The 13,530-nt window shown below is 44.1% G+C and overlaps 1 protein-coding gene across 1 annotated transcript in view; it reads left to right on the plus strand.

The window, feature by feature from the left end:
• The first annotated feature begins 268 nt into the window (after positions 1–268).
• The window catches only part of TMEM45A (transmembrane protein 45A), a 419,816-nt gene continuing 406,554 nt past the window's right edge, over positions 269–13,530 (plus strand). The window contains exon 1 of the mRNA XM_044071333.1: positions 269–385. The gene's annotated coding sequence lies outside the window, so the exon portion shown is untranslated. The remainder of the gene's footprint in view (positions 386–13,530) is intronic.

The following is a 13,530-nucleotide window of genomic DNA, read 5'->3' on the forward strand; positions in this document are numbered from 1 at the left end:
CCAGATAGGCTATTCTGTACCAGACAACAGACTTCACATCTGCACTTGCAGCTACCAGAAGTGACAGAGTAAGTGATATGCAGAAAATTCCCTTTCTGTAATTGTAGTGCAGTCATAGATGCACAGTCATTCCTGTGTAATTTTAAGTTAGAAGAGTATCTTTCCATTGCATTTCTCTATACCTACAGTAAAACATGCCCTTTTGGACATGTTCATATTGTACACTGACATAATTATTAACCATAGAAATTGTTTATTACTAGGTGATTTCATCTATTCTAATACTGATTTGAAAGAATTAGCTGCTGGTCCCTACTTGCTGAAGAGTTTTGGAACATAATTAGTTTCCATGGTTTCATTCAGGCCATCGAAGAAAGAGCTAGAGGTGACTCAGTTTTATTTTTTGTTGCTTCAGATGTTTATAATTTGAGTGAAAATCAATGTTTGTGCACCTTTATGGCAGTCTGATCATAACTTAATTTTAGTTTATTTAAAAAACCCAAGAGAGATGGTCACGTATAAATATATAACTATTGATTTATAAATTACAATAGACTGTGAGATAAATTTAATTTAATAGAGTGGTATTTTGTGAATTCAGAGATAGTGACTTTGACTGTTCTACCTTTGAAAATATTTTACAGTCTGTGTTGAATCAAGAGTGGAAGTGAAGCAGAAATTTGTAGGCAGAAGCAGACTTCCTAGATGGCAGAGTGAAAAACTGGTAAAACTGTGTAAGAAAAAGAAGAGGTTTTAAGACCTTACAGAAAATAACCTACAAAGAGGAATACTTTTGAATAAAATAAAATAAACAGACACTTAATCAAAAATACATCAGGAGAAGGCACTGTATGAGATCAGGATAGCCAGGGCTGATAACAGAAAGGAATTTTGCACTGTTTGTAGTAACTCCGATCATAAGGGTAAGAAACTTATTTTAACTTTGATGACTCAAACATTATCATACCCCCAAGACAACAGCAGACAGGTTTAAGAAAACATTTCTCTAGCATTATAATTGGAATGAAAACTTTGGGTTCTCAGTTTTATCCTATCACTCAAGAAGATTGTTGTCCAGTCATATCCCTAAGTATTATCAAAAAGCTCTGGATAGAAGGAAAAATTGTACATTAATTACCTGATACATAATTACCTGATACAATACCTGCTATTATCTTAACTGTCATTAAAACTAAAGACTTGAGTACATTGCTGTACATTGTTTTCAACAACTTGCTCAGAACTGGTAAAATTCACTTTCATGTAGAAAAATCGTGTATGATGCCAGTTTATAAAATGGTAAAGCAACAGATGTTAAAAGTTATAGGCCAGTTAGCATCACCTTAATGGTAGTTAAATGTTTTGAAAAATGTCTGCTTGATCTTATGAATCATGATAGTAGGCCAATTTAGTCAAATGATTTACATCAGCATGGTTTAATAGACAGACACTCGTGAACCTTGTTGAACTCTGTAATCAGATTGCTCTCGCTAATGAATTAGTTCTAGCATATTCCTCAGTTAGCCAAAGCCTTTGATTCTCTGCCTTACTGCATAACATATAATGTAATGATTATGGATATAACCATTGATGTTAAGTTGTCAATCTCGCCTTCATTCTTGCTTTGATGGGTTCGGAGCCGATCCTCGGCTCCGACTCGGCACTTGCTTTAGCTCGAGAACTCCTTTTACCAGCTCGAGGCAGCCCCATATCCCATGATGCAAGGCAGGAAGTACCCAGATCTCGTTTGCCGCTTCGCTTGGGAGGTCTTCTCTTTACCAGCTCCTGGTAAGTAGTTCACATTTGTGATATTTCAAGCCCCTTTTAGTTTAAAACTAATTTTTTGATAGTTTAATTTAATTCTACCCTTTTTCTGACAGAAATCCCTGTCTCTTTTAATTTTTTGTTAGTCAATTTTCCCTATCCCATCCCCCCCCCCTGTTAGGGTGTGTGTGTTGGTGTTTTTTATAAAATACCTCTTGGTATTTGTTTAATTTAATTTTGACTGGTGTGTCTGTGTGTGTTGTGTTTAGGCACCATGTCTAAGGAGAGGGTTTCAGGTTTTAAGAAGTGTGACTCGTGCTGTCAGAAGATGTCTCTGACAGACGGTCACACTTCTTGCCTGTACTGTTTGGGCCCTCTTCACCTGCAGGACTCCTGTGCTATTTGTCACTCCTTCAGCCAGAGAGTCCTGCAGGAGAGACGCAACAAGTTGATTCTCAGGGGTCTTCTTAAGCGGAGGGCTCTCCGCCAAGTCGGCTCCACAAAATCAACAAAACTGCCAAGGCCCAGGCTTCTGTTTCTAAGCCTGTGGCCTCGGCCCGACTCGTATTGAGTCGAGATCGGCTCCGCTGGAGCCGATTCTGATCCACAAAGCTTTCGGCGCCGATGGCTATCAGTGCCGAATCTGTTTTGACCACTTCGATGTCGGCTCCGATCGGCTCCGACACCCATGTGGCGCAGGCATCGGTGTCGGCTCCGATCGGCTCCGACACCGTTACTTTGGTGGCTGTATCGGCTCCGGCTGGAGCCGATACATCGAGACGTTCTGTCGGCTCCGAGAAGTCGGTGCCGACAGGATCAGTAGTATCGGCTCCGATGGCCCATTCCAGGAAGAGGTCGAGGTCTCCTTCCTTGGAGCCGATACTTTCGGCTCGGCCGCCTCTTCTATCGAACGGAGCCATCGGAGCCGATCTTCAAGGTCATCCAGGTTGTCAGATCATGACCTAGAGAGAGTGGTCAGTAGATTACTCAAGTCACAGGTACTGGCCCAAATGTTACACAGTCCGTCTCAGCAGACGACTGTTGGTCCACACCCCGTCACAGTTCCTCCTTCAACTCTACCCCAGAGCTTGGAGTTGGAGTCTTCGGGCATGGTTACTGCTACGGCTGGAGGACGGATACCCCCTTCTGTTCCTTCAGCCCCTACTCTTATCTCCTCTTCCTTAGAGGGATTCGGTGGTCGGGCTTCCATGGTCTCCTCCGAGGGGGTGAGTGGCATCGGACCCTTGTCCGAGCCCGCTCTTCCCCTTGGAGCCTCGGCCTTGGTGAGTTCGGCTCCGACATCTGCCTCGGAGGCTTCCCTTTCGGTGGTTCCTGGAGTTCCTAGCTCTTCGGAGCGGGTTCTCTCGGACCTGCCTGGGAGAGGAGCATTCGAGGTGATGAAGAGTGTACTGGCCACTGGTATCAGTCAGCAGTCTGTTCCCGTAGCTCCTCCCTCTATGGTACCTGTTGACATCTCTGCCACTTCTCTTGCTACAGGACCCAGAGATCCTCCGCCTCAGGTTTCCCCATTGGGAATTTCCCCTCTTCCGAGGATTCTCCTGATGTTTCGGGAGATCCTCCTAGGAAGAGGACTTGTAAGAGGAAGCATGTAGACTCCCGAGTCTGTCACTGGATACTGACTTTGATGAGTCAGAGGGATCCCCTAGATCCCCCTCTGAGGATGTCTCCTTTCAGACATCCTAGAACTTCTCAAACAGAGGGAAACTGGCCCACCAACAATCCCTCTGAGGATGAGTCAGTATACCTAGAGGCGTTTGGATCTCAGCCCTCCACCTCCTGGGTGTCTCCGCCTTCGACCCCTTATGCAGGTTATTGCACGAAAGGCGTGGACAGCTCCTGACTCTGTAGAGCCAGTCCCTAGGAGGCCTTCTAAATTTATCACTGCCCCTAGTGACAAACAATTCCTAACCAAGGGTGTCCCGCTGATGCCATGGTGGTGGCTGCGGCCACCAAAAGGAACTTGCAGATCCTTCCGTGCCCGTCCATCCTCCTAATAAGGATTCTAGGACCATGGATAGGTAATGCAAGCGGATGTTTTCCTCAGCGACCTTTGCTATGCTCGCTGAATTATCTTTGTCACTTCACCAGACTCCAGAGAGATATCCTGAAGGAGCTGGGAGAAGTAGTTCAGGATCCTACAGCTGCAGGGGCTCAAGAAAAGATTGCTTCGCAGCTAGGAACCCTCAATTCCATTGCTAACTCCTCCATGCGGCTAATATCTTATGCTGCGGATGGAGCGAGTAGAGCCGCAGGCACAGGTGTGGCTCTTAGATGCCAAGCCTGGATGCGGCTATGTGATTTTGCGGATCCCTTTAAGGCCCTTCACAAATTCTCCCTTTGATGGGTCAGCTTTGTTTGGCCCTCAGGTGAAGGAGACCTTGACCAGGTGTGAGCAGGACGGCAAGACTCTTTCTGCTGTTGGAGTCCGTTTTTCCACCCCTTCTAGGCCTTATCCCAAAGGACAGAAAGGTGGGAAAATGTGGTTCCGTAAATCCCAAGGAGTCACGCCGATTCACGTGGTCAGTTTACCCCTAGAGGCAGAGGGGTAACAACAACAGACGCCGCTCTAGAGGCAGAGGGGTCCAAGAACCAGGGAAACAGGGAGCCTCTCTCTGATAAGCCCTTTCAGCATCCCTGAGGTGTTGCCCGGCTGTCCCTCCTTGGAGGCAGTCGGGGAAGATTATCACTGTACCCAGAAGCCTGGCATTCCCTCACTCAAGACAGATGGGTACAGTCGATCATATCCAAGGGTTACATAATTCCTTTCGAGGAAAGTCCCTTCCCCTCAAGTTCCCTTCCAGATGTACCACCCGGTCTAAGGGACATTGCAGAGTTAGAAATCGCAAAACTACTGCAAAAAAGAGCCATTCAGCCAGTTACAATAGACCATTCAGAGCCGGAATCTACTCAAGGTTCTTTTGGTCCCCAAAAGACGGGAGACTGGAGACCAATATTGGATCTCAGCAGACTCAACAAGTCTGTCAGGAAGACAAGATTCCGAATGGTCACTCTTCAGTCAATTCTGCCCTTCTTACAGAAGGACAACTGGATGTGCTCAATAGATCTTCAGGATGCGTACTATCACATCAAAATTCACAGACGCTCCAGGAGATTTCTCCGCCGGCTGGGGTCCAGTCATTTCCAGTTCAGAGCCCTGCCCTTTGGTCTCACTACAGCCCCCAGAGTGTTCACCAAATGCATGGCAGTGGTCACGGCTCACCTGAGACGTCAAGGATTCCAGGTGTTTCCGTATCTCGACGACTGGCTCCTGTCAGCCACCACCAGGCATCAGCTTATACAAGCCAGAGATTACACAATAGACCTTTGTTCTCATTTGGGCATCTCAGTCAACTTCAAAAGTCATCCTTATCGCCCTGCCAGTCTATTACCTTCATAGGCAAACTTAAACACTGTTCGATGTCAGCTACCCTTACAGAACAAAGAGTTTCAGACATTCAGACTCATGTCAGGATCATTCTGGCCAGCAAGAAAGTACAGGCCAGAATGGTTCTAAAGGTATTAGGTCTCATGGCTGCGGCCATTACTCTTCTTCCCTGGCTCGATTCTACATGCGCCTCCTTCAGTGGATGCTGTTCACGCAGTGGTCATACCAGCAACTCCCAATGCGTCACCAGATTCTGGTGACACAAACATGCAAAGAACATCTTGCTTGGTGGATCACATCGTCTCAGGTTCACCAAGGCAGGTGCTTTGTACCTCCGTCCCCGATAGCCACTGTCACCACGGATGCCTCCCTGATCGGGTGGGGGTCATTATCAGGGCAGGATGGTTCATGGGACGTGGCAACCGTTCGAGTACCATCTGCACATAAATGTCCTGGAGATGAGAGCAGTGCTTTTAACGTTGCAAGCCCTCAACGACTTTCTTCCTGTAGGGACAATTGCAGTCCACACAGACAACATGTCTGTAGTTTGGTATATCAACAAACAGGGCGGAACCAAGTCCTACCCCTTGTGTCGAGAAGCTCAGACTTTGGCAATGGGCGATCTCCTCTCATCGGTTTCTGGTAGCAACGCATATCCCTGGGAAAACCAACATTATAGCGGACAGATTGAGCAGAGCTATTCTCATGCCTCACGAGTGGTCTCTCAAGCAATCCATAGCGGAAGAGATTTTTCTGGAATGGGGTCGTCCATGTTGCGATCTTTTTGCTACTCCCCAAAACAGCAAATGTCCAGACTTCTTCAGCCTCTTCCTTCTATCAGGCCATCCCCCCAGAGACGCTCTGACCCAGGATTGGCCCCAGGGACTTCTTTATGCCTTCCCTCCATTTCCTCTGATCCCTCAGGTGATCCAGAAAGCTACCGTTTTGAGAGCCAAATTGATTCTCATTGCCCCTTACTGGCCTCGACAAGTTTGGTTCCCGTTCCTCCATCATCACCTTTTGGTGCAGCCGTGGCATCTGGACCCAGTGCCAGATCTACTGATTCACCAGTCCGGTCAGCTGCACCGGTCAATACCTTCTCTCAACCTCACAGCATGGTTGCTCCACTTCCTTCCTTAGCCAGGCTTCCTTTGATCTCTAACCCAGTTAGAGATATCATAGTAGCTTCACTAAAATCCTCTACCAGGAGGATTTACACAAGCAAATGGAAACGTTTCTCTTATTGGGCTAAGGCCCAAAATATTGATCCTTTTACTGCCCCTGTTCAGGCAGTTCTGGACTTCTTAGCAGAGATTTTTCATGCAGGCTCCTCTTCTTCCACAGTCAGAGTTCAGTTGGCTGCTATTTCTAATTTTCATGTCGGGATAGCAGATCATAATATTATGTCCCATAGGCTCTGCAGGGCCTTTTGAAAGGAATTTTCCTACTAAAGCCTCCAATCAGGAATCCTCCTCCTCAGTGGGATCTAAATTTAGTGCTGACATCCTTGATTCTTCCCCTTCGAGCCAGCTGTTTCTTGTTCCCTAAAATATCTTTCATGGAAAACGTTATTCCTAGTGGCTATTACATCTGCCAGGAGGGTGTCTGAACTTCATGCTCTTCGGTTCGACCCCTATTTGATTTTTCACAAAGACAGAGTATCTTTGAGAACTAATCCATCCTTTTTACCTAAGGTCGCTTCAAAAACAATCTGAATCAATCCATTGATCTCCTGTATTTTTCCTAACTATTCAGATAGAGCTGAACAAAAGCTACATTATCTTGACGTCCACCGTCAGCTTAGATATTATTTGGACAGAACAAAAAATTTAGAAAATCTGATCAACTTTTTGTTTCCTATGCGGATAATAAAAAGGCCTTCCTGTTTCTAAAGTGACTTTGTCCAGATGGCTTTCTTCGGTCATCACTGAAATTTATACGATCAGGGGAAAACAGCTGTGCTCAAAACCTAAAGCACATTCAACTAGGAGTTTAGCTACTTCTACAGCCTTTCAAGCTAGACTGCCTTTGGACACTATTTGTGCAGCGGCCACTTGGGCCACTCCTCACACTTTTATTTCCCATTACAAATTGGACTTGGCCTCCAGGGACAGAGCCAGTTTTGGCTCTACAGTCCTCAAGAGTTTGTTCCATTGAGCCACCCAGGATAGAGGTGCTAGGGACGCGGTCCCATCAAAGCAAGAATGAAGGCGAGATTGACAACTTAACATTAAGAAGTTATGTACCTACCATAACGTTCCATGTTAGTTGTCTTCTCGCCTTCTTTCTTGCCCTCCCTCCTTCCCCCTGGCCTGGACAGACCTTGTATAAGAAACTATTATGCTAAAGACCATTCAGACCTGGTCCTTTTTTCCATCTGTAAGTTTCTTCTTCCTTTGGGAAGTATTTTATGCTTGGTGTTATTGCCCTTTGTCAACAAACGAGATCTGGGTACTTCCTGCCTTGCATCATGGGATATGGGGCTGCCTCGAGCTGGTAAAAGGAGTTCTCGAGCTAAAGCAAGTGCCGAGTCGGAGCCGAGGATCAGCTCCGAACCCATCAAAGCAAGAAAGAAGGCGAGAGAAGACAACTAACATGGAACGTTATGGTAGGTACATAACTTCTTATTTAATGAACTGAATAACTGGATAGTGAAGTATATCATGGTTAGAAGTCAATCCAGCATTATTCAACATTTTCTTCTGAGTCAACTCAAGTCCTCTATGGTGTACCCCAGGCTCTGTTATGGAAACTTTGTTGTTTAATTTTATTTTTGGTACAGTTTTGACTCATTAATCATACTGGTAACTGCAAAACTGGCTTTAACATTGTAATCAGTAAATACCTAGATTATGTAAACTCCTATTTATCAAAAATTGCTAGCTAGGCATCTGAAAAAGGTACTGTCTTTGGCATAGACAAATAAAAAATAATGTATTTTGGGAAACCAGGATTTAAGGGACCAATAATGTTACAAGGTTCAATATTAGGAGGAGTCTCCATTTATAAATACTTGGGAATTAACTTCTCAAACAGTCTACCTTTTTCAAATCATTTTAATATCATTGTGAACAGAGCTGTGAGACGTGATATCATCATCATCATTCTCTTTCGGCTTTTCCCGTTAGGGGTCGCCACAGCGGATCATCTCTTTCCATTTCTTCCTATCCTCTGCATCTTGCTCTTTCACACCAACCGCCTGCATGTCCTCTCTCACCACATCCATAAACCTTACCTTAGGCCTTCCTCTATTCCTCTTACCTGACAGCTCCATCCTTAGCATCTTTTTTCCCAATATACCCATCATCCCTCCTCAGCACATGTCCAAACCAATGCAATCTCGTCTCTCTTGCTTTGTCTCCAAACTGTCCAACATGAGCTGACCCTCTAATATACTGATTCCTAATCCTATCCATCCTAGTCACACCGAGTGCAAATCTTAACATCTTTAACTCTGCCACATCCAGCTCTGACTCCTGCCTTTTTGTCAATGCCACTGTCTCCAACCCATATAACATAGCTGGTCTCACTACCCTCTTGTAGACCTTCCCATAAATGTTTAAAAATGTATGTACCAGAAACAAGGGCTATAACTAGTTTATGTAAGACATACCTGTCCATTCTAGCTCCTTATTTATACAACAGGACAATTGAATACACTCAAGACAGTCCAAAGGAAATTTACAAAAAGATCTACATCTAATCTGAATTGTAATGAAAGCTGGCAGCATTTAAAATTATACACTTTGTGTTACTATTGTTTTATCAGGAAAATGGAGCCTAATTTATAAAGCTTTTATGAGGATGAACTAAGATTAGCTTTAAACATGTACATTTGTAACTGTAAGAATTTATAGACATAACGGGAACTTTCCCACTGATCTGTTGTATATTAGAAATTCAGCTTCCATCCTTTTCTTTGAAAACAAAGTTAATAATTGGATTGGCTCAAGTGTTTAGAGGGTCAGAACTGTGTGGCATAGTTTATGAATGTATATACTTTTTTAGCATCCTCATGTTGTAAAGGCTCATTACTGGCCTCTCTGACATACTGGCTGCAATAATCTTGCAACAGCTGAGACCCTTTCCCAGTCCTGGTGTTCACTGATTGTAAACCACCTTCGAGTCCCAGTTTAAATCACTGTTCAGTATTAAATGTACATTCAGAAAAGTTCATTCCCTCATGAGAGAATACATTCAGGATTGTAGGCTCTATTAACTTGATCTTTAGATTTCTTCCTTGATATTTCCTCATAACAAAAACAGAAAAACAACTGCAAACTTTACATGTTTCTGTTTAGATAATCTAGGTCAGTGAAAACAGCGTTTCCTTCTATTGTGCCTTTTTTATCTGGTCTTCATAGTTGTAAGGGTATCTGCTGCTTCTTATACAGGACAAGAACTGGACCAACATTACATATGGTGTTCTCACAGCTCTGTCCTGCAGTATTGACTACATCTGATAAGCTTTCTCTCTACTTACAGCCTTTGTAAAGAAGCTAGTCCAGGATGTCATTTTCATTCATATTGTCCAAACAGCTAATTTTATTTTTAACCCACAGGTGTCCCACCAGTTTTGTCTTCATGCTTTCTCATCCTTTGCCACGAGTTTATGTTGTGTTGACAAAAGTTCTTCTTGTATTTCAAAGGAATAATCTCTCATCTCTCACCTTTACAATTGCAAAGACAAGGTGGCTGCATGGTGATCCTGAATTGACTGGAAATCATTGTCCTCTTTCACCTCCAGTTGTTTAGGGTACATAGATGAAATTGTCATAGACTAAACAAAAATGTTTTTGTTAAAATCTCCACACACATACATGTATATATAAACACACACACATATACATACATTTTAAGCTGACTAGTATAACAAAACATTGGAGATTGTTCAAGACTACAAGTATTTGGGGGTGCACCTGGACAGTAAGCTGGACTGGTCCAAGAACTTGCAGGTGGCTTATAAAAAGGGCCAGAGTAGGCCGCACTTACTATGAAGACTCAGATCTTTGGAGTCGGCAGCACTATGCTGAGGTTATTCTATGAGACTATAGTGACCAGTGCTATCTTCTCAGTGACATGCTGGGGAAGTAGCATGAAGAAGGCTGAGGCAAACAAACTCGTTAAATTGATAAGGAAGGCTAGCTCTGTAATTGCAGAAGAACTGGACACCCTCGAAACCATGACTGAGAGAAGAATGTTAGCGTGACTAAAGTCCATCATGGAAAATATTGACTACCCCTCTTAACAGAGTAGTGGATGGACAGAGAAGTTCCTTTAGCAGGAAACTGACGAGCATAAAGTGCTCCAATAAACGTCACAGGAAATCCTTCCTGCCCATAGTCATCAGACTCTTTAATGCCTCCTACTGTCTTAGCACCACCCCCACTACCGAAGGAGAGCTCATATTGCAATGTTAAACTCTTACCGATGTTTTTATTTTTTCCCCATTCTTTTTATCTCTCTTTTATCTTTCAGTCTAATATTCATCATCAGTGCAATTATCCTTTGTGCATTATGCTATAGCTTACTTAAAGTATTGTAATGTGCAATATCCCATATCCTAGTGTGAGTGGTAATTAACACGCAAGGCTCTCCCTTTCATGTCTCTAATATATGTGGTATCAAACTCCTCTAATATTTTGGCTGTGGTCAGCAGTGTACCTGTGTCAGGTGTTGCTGTTATATATGTGGGGTAACAAAAGTGAGTATAGTATCTGTCATATCTAATTATGTAACATAGGTGTTTGGTCTACTTTGTGTCAATGTTTATCTGTGCAGTTGTGATAAAAGCAATTTCCTGCGGGATTAAAAAAATATTTCTGATTCTGAAAATGGTATATTGGAAAACCTTACAGGATATGTTGATTAAAATAGTTTAAAATAACATTACCTAGTCAAGACTGTTACATTAATGTAACACGAAAAAGACCAGGAAGTAATGTGTATAGTAAAGAAAATGCACATGACCTTAATAAAGAAAATAAATCACATGAATGAAATGTAGTCATATTTTCGTGATAGTGATCAAACATTTTTACCAACATGGATACTTCTTGAAAGTTGTGGAAATGAGTTTCATGAATTATGTTGTATATGTCATCTGTCATCCCATGTTTTCAGTATATTATAAAAGCAATGAAAACTAAATAACTGTTTTAGAGCTTCAGCTTCAAAGTTGGTTTTTACTATATCACTTTTGTGGTAATGACACAAAATACATATTTTTTTTTGTGATGCTTTTGAATAGGAGTGGCAATAGTATTTTTATTTCCTTTCTTTTTAAGGTAGTGCTAAAGATACAGTGTATATTTACATAATGTTTATAGTCAGTTCCATGGAGTTAGGAGATGAATACATAACTGTCCAGATAATTGATATTTGACTAGTCTGTCAGATGCTTGAGCAGCCATCATGAAGATAGGAGAGGAATGATGACACGTTAAGCTTCCTGAATTCTATCTCTCTCTCTCTCCCTCTGTCAGGGAGGTAGTAATGGAGAGACATGCTGGGGAGGTCCACTGTTGCTTGCTCCCAGTAGAGATTGGAAGTCCAGGACAATGGCTTCTGATGGTCAAATGTGTGGGTGTGGATCAGCTAGAATGCACATCATCAAAAGGCAGGTCATTCTCCTTGCAACACCCCACTGCAGTCCAACTCACATTACATGTAACACCAGTACGTTAAGTAGAACTAGAGGAAGAACCCTGCTGGCAGTAATATGATGGCCCTGGCATCTCCACTCTTCTTCCTGGTCATTGGGGGGGGGGGTACACATGTCCTAATGGCCAAAAAAAGATGTTCCAGTCTAGAGGAGCAAAGCCCACCCAGTAAAGGAAAACATTCAGGCTATGCCCTGTCATACTTTTCAACTGTCTCTAATTTCATGTAACATCCCTGAATGTTAAGTTGTCAATCTCGCCTTCATTCTTGCTTGATGGGTTCGGAGCCGATCCTCGGCTCCGACTCGGCACTTGCTTTAGCTCGAGAACTCCTTTTACCAGCTCGAGGCAGCCCCATATCCCATGATGCAAGGCGGTAAGTACCCAGATCTCGTTTGCCGCTTCGCTTAGGAGGTCTTCTTTTTACCAGCTCCTGGTAAGTTGTTCACATTTGTGATTTTTCAAGCCCCTTTTTAGTCTAAAACTAATTTTTTGATAGTTTAAGTTTATTTTTCTACCCTTTCTGACAGAAATTCCCTGTCTCTTTTAATTTTTTGTTTTTTTGTTAGTCAATTTTCCCTATCCCATCCGCCCCCCTGTTAGGGTGTGTGTGTTGGTGTTTTATAGAATACCTCTTGGTATTTTGTTTAATTTAATTTTGACTGGTGTGTCTGTGTGTTGTGTTTTTCGGCACCATGTCAAAGGAGAGGGTCTCAGGTTTTAAGAAGTGTGACTCGTGCTGTCAGAAGATGTCTCTGACAGACGGTCACACTTCTTGCCTGTATTGTCTGGGCCCTCTTCACCTGCAGGACTCCTGTGCTATTTGTCACTCCTTCAGCCAGAGAGTCCTGCAGGAGAGCTTTAACAAGTTGATTCTTAGGGGCCTTCTTAAGCGGAGGGCTCTCCGGCTAAGTCGGCTCCACCAAAATCAACAAAACCTGCCAAGGCCCAGGCTTCTGTATGTAAGCCTGCGGCCTCGGGTCCGACTCGTACTGAGTCGAGATCGCTCGGCTGGAGCCGATTCTGGCTTGACAAAGCTTTCGGCACCGATGGCTATCGGTGCCGAATCTGTATTGTTCCGATGTCGGCTCCGATCGGTTCCGACACCCACGCACAGGCATCGGTGTCGGCTCCGATCGGCTCCGACACCGTTACTGGTGGCTGTATCGGCTCCGGCTGGAGCCGATACATCGGCGTTCTGTCGGCTCCGAAGTCGGCGCCGACAGGATCTATAGTATCAGCTCGGGTGGCTCATTCCACGAAAAGGTCGGGGGTTCCTTCCTTGGAGCCGATACTTCGGCTCGGCTTCACCTCTTCTATCGGAACGGAGCCATCGGAGCCGATCTTCAAGGTCTTCCAGGTTGTCAGATCATGACCTAGAGAGAGTGGTCAGTAGATTACTCAAGTCACAGGTACTGGCCCAAATGTTACACAGTCCGTCTCAGCAGACGACTGTTGGTCCACACCCCGTTACAGTTCCTCCTTCAACTCTACCCCAGAGCTTGGAGTTGGAGTCTTCGGGCATGGTTACTGCTACGGCTGGAGGACGGATACCCCCTTCTGTTCCTTCAGCCTCTACTCTTATCTCCTCTTCCTTAGAGGGATTCGGTGGTCGGGCTTCCATGGTCTCCTCCGAGGGGGTGAGTGGCATCGAACCCTTGTCCGAGCCCGCTCTTCCCCTTGGAGCCTCGGCCTTGG

This window comes from Protopterus annectens, chromosome 5.part0 (genome assembly GCF_019279795.1).
Source record: "Protopterus annectens isolate FY-2018-M chromosome 5.part0, PAN1.0, whole genome shotgun sequence".
Lineage (NCBI taxonomy): Eukaryota > Metazoa > Chordata > Ceratodontiformes > Protopteridae > Protopterus > Protopterus annectens.